Consider the following 6,400-nt stretch of genomic DNA (forward strand, 5'->3'; position numbering starts at 1 on the left):
TATTTGTATCAGGTCAATAAAACATGGACATAGTAACAATATTTTTATACTACATTTACCCATTTTAAATAAACTAACGTCACTCCTTTGTAACAACTCAGGCAAAAATGTAATTAATTCCTAAAATCTTTTCAGGACCCCACCTTGATGTTTCGGGACCCCACTTTGGGTCCCGACCCCAACTTTGGGAAACACTGCTTTAGGGGATACTAGTTAATAAACAAATTAGTTGGATTATTGTCGATGAGGAATTAATTTCAGAATAATTTGTATTCCTTTCACGGAGCAGAACACAACAACTCAAACGTTACTAAATGACTGTCAGTCTGGACTGACTGAAGTCTAATTTATTTAGATCAGGGGCGCCCAAACTTTTTCCCCAAGAGGACCAAAATGAAAATCTATCCGGGGCTGCAGGCCAAATGCAGTAACATGAAATACAAATACTTTTTGAGTAAAGTTTTTTATTTATAACAATTAAGCCAGCAGCCAGTGAGGTGGTCTGCTTTTGTTTTAGTCTGTGCACTTGGAGAAAGTCTGCCACACGTTCAAGTCGCAAAGGCTCATAACTTGATAAAATACGAGTATTGGTGGCCTTATAAAGCGTGCAAAGTGTGTGGTTAAATCTAATCTAAATATCTCTTGTTGTTACTTGTATTTCACTGTGTTTCTACACAGGACAGCAAGTTACAAGTGCTGGTGGGCCAAATCAAATGGACCCCACTTTAGGCTCCTCCGATTTAGATAATGTTTTTTAATTTAGTTTATCTTATCATGAAAGATTACATTTTCAACTGTAAACCACTACAGTTTGATCTTTCTCAACGTTATATATCTTTTAACTTCGATTCTCTGAGTTAAATTAGTTGTGTGTGAATTAAACAGCGTGCTCCCAGTGACCTCAGCAGATCGGTCTGACTCAAACATAGCGTGGAGACAACTTTTATTTGTGGTGAAAACAGAAATAAAAAGTGTCTCTGCTGGGTTTCATGGATCAGTCTGCTGCCTGCATGCTGGTTGGTAAGCAACAGGATCTCCTGCCCTCAGCCAATAAGCCAGCTATAATGTGAGCTCGTTAAAAAAAGGAAAAGAAAAGAAGGGAGGGAGGAGGGGAAAAAAATCCCTCTTATCGATTCTGCCTCCAGCATAGCAACTGGCCTCTGATTGGCTGAGGCGCGACACGTTCCCAGACTCTGATTGGTCAGTGGAGCGGAGTGAAATCCCGGAGTCAGACGGAGACAGAGGGGAGGAGGAACCTGATTGGCTGCTGTGAACTGAAAGCGAAAACCTATTTTTCTAAAAGCCTGYGAGACATTTGGCTCGAGTGTGTTTGTGTTTTAGGCGTGACTCCAAAAGGTGATTCGTCCTGCTACCCCCCCATTCCTCAGTCAGAACTCATTTAAATCCAGAGGGCTGTAAAACGACCGCCAAAAACGAGCAGCTTGTACTTCTGTGGTGTGCTGCTTGGAGTGAAGGAGAGAGGGTGAAGGGACAGGACAACTGTGGAAAAGACCTGTGATATCATTATTATGGTTTTAAACTTTTGCATTAACATAGCTCAGAAATGGAGCAGTGAAAATCTAACTGCCACTAAAGCAAAATGGACCTTTTTACAGTTCCGCATGCATAAAATCAAGCACCACGCCCCAAATTCAATCATAGCTAGTTCAAGGTCGGCATTTACTTCCATTGTTTTTGTCCCCTTACTCCTGTTTTTTCTATTTTATATACAGTCGTGTTTATAAATTAGTTTTATTGATAAATGTTTTCAACATGTAGCCTAATGTTGCCGGACGTCAGAATGAYCGCAGAGCTAAAACATTCATAGATATAAACTTTAGACTAAACACTAAAGTGTATTTCAACACACCAGAAGTAGACACAAATACATCTAGATCACAATGCATCATACAAAACTGACACTACTGTTTATAAAGCAGATGTGGGCCAGGTCTGGCAACAATGGCACTATTTTTTAAAGATGGTAAACCCACAACTTGGCCAGTTGAGGGTTGGTACAGCCTAAATCTGTCAATGCCACGATTGGCCCGGTTGTGGTTTTCTTTACGTGGAGCTGGCTCATGCGTGGACCACCTCTGGGCCGCCATAGGGCCATCATTCTTTGCAGTATCTGGGACGTTTGTTTGTGCACTGTGTGGGCCAGAACTGGGCCAGACAAATGTCTCCAACTGGATTAGCATAAAGGTCAATAGTTTCCAGACGCAGACTGGTAAAAGTATGCTCCGAATAAGAAAATGTAAAAGACGGGACAGCTTAAAGCCATAACAGCTGTTAGAACGAAACAAAAAACTTTTATTCTTTTATTCTACTAAGCAATAAAGTGGTAATGTAATTTATTATGTTTTTCATATTTGAAAAATCAAAAGAAAGGAGCATTTTTGCTTTTGATGTGATGTTTCTAACTCCATTTTTCTACCTCTGCCTGTTTATATCCTGGGATTATTTTACTGACTCAGAATCATTTGCAAGCCAAAGCCTGTCAGAARTGTACAAGTCTATGTTCGAATGTAAGCAAATGACTCGTAATTGTTGGCAACAAAACATGACTGCTGATTTCACTGCAAATTATGCTGTAGAGTAGTGAATGATGCCTATTTAGTGAGTTTGAGGAGTCTTGAATATTACACTAATATTTTGTAAACTTAATATGTGTTTGCTTCTTGAATTTGATGGTACTTTATTAGGTTTACCCCCCTTCAATGTTCTCTTTCACTGCCTGCAACAAGACACAATCGATCCATCTTTCTATTTTAATTTGATTATGTTCTACAAAAACTGAAGTTATTGAAAGTTTTGCCACAATTTAGAAACAGCAGCTTAAAGATTTAGTGTTTAGCACTGTTGCCTCACAGCAAGGAGGTCCAGGGTTCAATCTCCAGGTCAAACCTGGGGTCTTTCTGTATGGACTTWGCATGTTCTATTGTTTGCCTGTTAGGCTGCTTTCAGATCCGGGCCTCCCTTGAAATACTGATCTGTGATCTCAAATGGGATCTGCAAAAAATAAKAATAGTATAATRCAAAATAGCTAAATAACGKGGGATRTAAAAATGTATTTGGCACACTATCCTGATTTGTGCCATAAAAACCAAATGGAGTCATATTTTGGTGAGTTTTCAGTACTTTGTTTGATTATGTAAACTGAAAAGTTTGTGTAGAGGTATACACATTTTCACGGCAGGTGAAAAGTTTGTGTACATTTACAAACACTTTCAACGTTTGGTTGATACATCCTTACATGTAYGAGTCCCCTTGTGTTTGACCCTTGAACTGAAAATTTTATTGGCTCAGTTTAAATCCCACCTCAGAGTTGTTTCACTGATCTGGATGGTCCTAAATGGGTGGTTGAGGCACTGAAAACGTGTGTATCTTGAAGATACGAAAGTGGATTGATAGATAAAGCAGCATTAGTAAAGTCAATACAATTATAGGCAGGGCTGTAACAATACATTGATAAATCTACCAAAWCTCTTCATCATATGCCTGATGTGGGTCAGTATCATATACCCATCTAACAATGATTGTGCTAGATGGGCATATTATATCGCATCGCATCAAATGTCATTTCTTGAAAGTTGAAAAAAAAAATCATGTGCATCTACCTCTTGAGCCCATGGACCAAGCAATGTTTGTTCAAACCCAACATGTTCTGAATCTGGACGTTCTGTATCTGCCTCTTTCCATTGTTTGATAAGCAGCTCAAGACTCTCTCCGATGTGCTCATCTCAGTCCCACAGAGGAGGCTGAGGGCTGGACAGAGGACAGCTGGTGGTGGTTGAATCCTGTCAGAGTGGATGTTCGTCTACCCACTCTCTTGTCTTTTTTCAGAAGATGACTCAGCTTGGGTACATTTTGTCCTACAGTGTGCATGGTCAATCCCAGCAGAGCCCTCCGAGCTGACACAGGTAACCAGGTGTAATCCGCAGCCTGGAACTGTGCCTCATTAATCCTTACCTAACGCACATCCACCTGTTGCTCAGGTCACAGCGGACTGGTAGTAGTRCCATTTGGGGTCATCATCATCATCATCCGATTCCTCGAAACCCAGTCTAAACCTGTTTCTATGATGGTGGAAATGACTCGTAGATTCAAAACACATCAAGTTACGATAAAGCCGGCTGCTCTAAAGACAATGACGGACAAAACTCTGGCAAAACTTTCACGAGGCAAACGTCAGGCCACATTCCATTCATGGAAGTATCAAAAGAAAGTCGCTTTAAAAAAAATACTCGTGTTCCTGGTGAACTTGGTTCGGTGCATGCTTCTCTGGTGACTCAGTGGCGGCCAGGCCGAGTACGGAAAGAGCCTGCACGTATCCTGCCATTGTCTTTGTCCACTTCCTTTCTCCTCCATCTGTCCACGGCATGTCCTCCGGTGCCCTCGCTGCCTTCCGCCCCACAAATAATCTCATCAAAGCACAATGAGTTCACCGGGCGCAAACGGTAAATCGGTTAAGTCTCGCCTCGCATTGTTTTTGGTCACCTTTCGAGTACCAAGTAAAAAAAAAAAACGACAAAATTTCCAAAGGAACACTGAAACATCCATCAACATTCCTCGATAAACCCTAAGAATACTGGAATTTTGTGACAATCTAAGCTGACAAAAAATGTTGTGATACGCGAGGGTCACAAAGATAACTACACTACTGAAAGCACACCTATTAAAACAGACAGAAAGAAAGCCTTAAGACAGTCATTGCTTGAAAACTACAAGATGCATTGATGGTTCCTCAGTCACAAGTAGAATAATCTGTTGGTCCAACGTTTTTGGACAATGGACAACTTGGAGATCATTCATGCACAAGCTCTTACGTAAAATCGACAAAATTATTTAAACTGCGATCAAGTAAAAAACGAAAAAACACAAAAATGCCAACAGTTCTTCAAAAAGGACTGAGTTTTCCCACTCATTTTCCCAAGATCCCAGTCTTATGTATGTGGACTCATTTATTTTTGCATATTAATGCAAATAGTCAAAAACTCGTACAAGTCATTCCCATCTGAGCTGCGTGTTTTTATGTTTCAGGGTTTTTCTAAAGCTTCAAAAACTGGAAAACCGTAAATGAATCAAAAGAGTAATTATGAATGCTTCAGTAATTAAAACAAACAAAACGAAAAGGACCAAATTAATTGACAAAACTCTTTTCAGTTTATTGTCTTTCAGCAAGATAAAAGGTCAGGATCTCACATTGCTCAGCTTTACCCGAGGAGTTTCATCAGTCCTCCAGTGGAGTAATTAATATCAACCTCCTTCCACAAACCAACGGCAGAAATACATTTCACGGCATCTCTATACAAAGTGTCTATTGTTCTTTTAACTTGAAAAATGTGCCAAGTTCAACATGGATTCCTTTCCTCTTAAGCTATGTAGGCTGCATGTTATGAAAAAAAACAAACAAAACAAAAACGACAAAAAAAAAAAAAAGAGACATTCATAGCTAGAGCAATGCCACAGTTCAAGTAATGGAGGCAGGATACTTCCGGACCTCGGCAGTTCACGCAAACATCGGAGGCCACGCCGTCCCGACCGCCGCCCGGAGGGAGAGAGAATCTACGTGGCAAACGTCAACCTCTCATAACAGCATTACCTTCTACTACCACCGCCGCCGTCACACATTGCAACAATAGGAATACTGCTGGATTGCACTTTCTTCAAGCTTTCATCTTGTGGCATGTTTATAGAAAAAATATATATAGAATACAAAAAGCTTATACTTCTTTGAGTAACAGAATATAGCATACAGTACTTCAGATTATGTTTTGATCAGCACATCAGCAGGTGTACATAAATTGCTTTACCCTTGCCAAAATGCAATTACCACACTAAACAAGGATGTAGTTTTGCTCACTATTAAGTGCTTTGGTCAATGGGTATAACATCGAGTATGCCTCTACTATGGTTTTCTACAGTATGTTAATGCTACATAATTATCCTCTGTATATGAACATCTGGTATAAAGGGGCAAGTGGTTAAGATGCACCACAATGTTTAGCATAATTACACGTGGCGCTTTAACCCAAAAATGTTTTCGGCCCACCAGGCGGATATGAACCGGTCAACAGCACCATTTCGGTTTCTCTCACAAATGCACTTTGTAGAAGCGTCCCAATATATCCGACACATTGGTTGATCGATTTTTCATTCAGGATACGGACAACTCCAGCAATATCAGCTCAAAGGTGGAGCACCTGACGCCAGTGAAGATCTTTCAGGTCTTCCCAACCAGAGGGAGGGTCCTTTGAACGGACAGCAATATATATAAAAAGAGTTTGAAACAGTCTTGACATTCAAGTTCCGGTCCCACTTCAATTTGTGAGATCCCATTCACGAAAACCGATGGAATCACTGTAGTGCAAATTTTTATTTTTTTTTATATATATAT

General features: G+C 40.2%; 1 protein-coding gene across 1 annotated transcript in view; it reads right to left on the minus strand.

Annotated features, from left to right (window-relative positions):
* Positions 1 to 5,143: 5,143 nt before the first annotated feature.
* LOC106528646 (phosphatidylinositol 3-kinase regulatory subunit gamma) overlaps positions 5,144 to 6,400 on the minus strand; it is a gene marked incomplete in the record, with an annotated part of 8,291 nt that continues 7,034 nt past the window's right edge. The window contains 1 exon segment of the mRNA XM_014023863.1: positions 5,144 to 6,387.

This window comes from Austrofundulus limnaeus, unplaced genomic scaffold, assembly GCF_001266775.1.
Source record: "Austrofundulus limnaeus strain Quisiro unplaced genomic scaffold, Austrofundulus_limnaeus-1.0 Scaffold393, whole genome shotgun sequence".
Classification (NCBI taxonomy): Eukaryota; Metazoa; Chordata; class Actinopteri; order Cyprinodontiformes; family Rivulidae; genus Austrofundulus; species Austrofundulus limnaeus.